Here is a 1,779-nt window from a genome sequence, read left to right on the forward strand (position 1 = left end):
ATCTTGTTCTGAGCCAGAATGGCATTCAGAGTATCAATCTCAAGAACTCCTTTCTTCTGATTAGTCCCATTGTTTACAGGATTCCTTTCAGAAGTGTACATGAATTGGTTATTTGCAACCATTTCAATCAGCTCTTGAGCTTCTGTTGGCGTCTTCTTCAAATGAAGAGATCCTCCAGCAGAGCTATCCAAAAACATCTTGGACAGTTCAGAGAGACTATCATAGAAAATACCTATGATGCTCCATTCAGAAAGCATGTCAGAAGGACATTTTCTGATCAATTGTTTGTATCTTTCCCAAGCTTTATAGAGGGATTCTCCATCCTTCTGTCTGAAGGTTTGGACTTCCACTCTAAGCTTACTCAATTTTTGAGGTGGAAAGAACTTTGTCAAGAAGGCATTGACTAGCTTTTTCCATGAGTCCAGGCTTTCTTTAGGTTGTGAGTCCAACCATGTCCTAGCTCTATCTCTTATAGCAAAAGGGAATAGCATAAGTCTGTAGACCTCAGGGTCAACCCCATTAGTCTTGACAGTGTCACAGACTTGCAAGAACTCAGCCAAAAACTGATGAGGATCTTCCAATGGAAGTCCATGGAACTTGCAATTCTGTTGCATTAGAGAAACTAATTGAGGCTTAAGCTCAAAGTTGTTTGCTCCAATGGCAGGGATAGAGATGCTTCTCCCATAGAAGTCGGGAGTAGGTGCAGTAAAGTCACCCAGCACCTTCCTTGCATTGTTTGCATTGTTGTTGTTTTCGGCTGCCATGTCTTCTTCTTTGAAGATTTCTGTTAGGTCCTCTACAGAGAGTTGTGCCTTAGCTTCTCTTAGCTTTCGCTTCAAGGTCCTTTCAGGTTCAGGGTCAGCTTCAACAAAAATGCCTTTGTCTTTGTTCCTGCTCATATGAAAGAGAAGAGAACAAGAAACTATGGAATCCTCTATGTCACAGTATAGAGATTCCTTGAGGTGTCAGAGAAAAAGAAAATTAGAAGGAAGAGGTAGAAGAATTCGAACTTAGTCAGATAGAGTTCGAATTGTGCATTGAGGAGGAGTGGTACTCCATAAATAGAAGGATGTGAGAAGAGGGGAAGAGCTTTTTCGAAAATTAAGTTAAAAAGATTTTTTTTTAAAAAAAATTTTGAAAAACTTTAATTGATTTTCGAAAATCAAGAGTGAGAAAGGGATCAAGTAATTTTTGAAAAAAATTTTGAAATTAGAAATCAAAAAGATATGATTGAAAATTGTTTTGAAAAAGATGTGATTAAAAAGATATGATTGAGAAAATATGATTTGAAAACAATTTTAAAAAGATTTGATTTTAAAAATTAATGACTTGCCTAACAAGAAAAGATATGATTCAAACATTAAACCTTTCTCAACAGAAAAGGCAGCATACTTGAAATGTTGAATCAAATCATTAATTGATAGCAAGTATCTTTGAAAAAGGAAATAAATTGATTTTGAAAACATTTGATTGAAAAGATATGATTTGAAAAAGATTTGATTTTGAAAAACTTTGAAAACTTGAAAAAAAATTGATTTGAAAACAAAATCCTCCCCCTTGTGCCATCCTGGCGTTAAACGCCCAGAATGGTGCACATTCTGGCGTTTAACGCCCAATGCACTACCTTTTTGGGCGTTAAACGCCCAACCAGGTACCCTGGCTGGCGTTTAAACGCCAGTCTGTCCTTCTTCACTGGGCGTTTTGAACGCCCAGCTTTTTCTGTGTAATTCCTCTGCTGCATGTTCTGAATCTTCAGTTCTCTGTACTATTGACTTGAAA

General features: G+C 37.1%; 1 non-coding gene across 1 annotated transcript; it reads left to right on the plus strand.

Moving 5' to 3' along the window:
* Nucleotides 1-251: 251 nt before the first annotated feature.
* Nucleotides 252-359, plus strand: LOC130938457 (small nucleolar RNA R71). The gene has a single exon (XR_009069621.1). It is a non-coding gene; the product is annotated as a small nucleolar RNA R71 (small nucleolar RNA).
* Nucleotides 360-1,779: the final 1,420 nt, after the last annotated feature.

The sequence above is a fragment of the Arachis stenosperma genome, chromosome 6, assembly GCF_014773155.1.
Source record: "Arachis stenosperma cultivar V10309 chromosome 6, arast.V10309.gnm1.PFL2, whole genome shotgun sequence".
Lineage (NCBI taxonomy): Eukaryota > Viridiplantae > Streptophyta > Magnoliopsida > Fabales > Fabaceae > Arachis > Arachis stenosperma.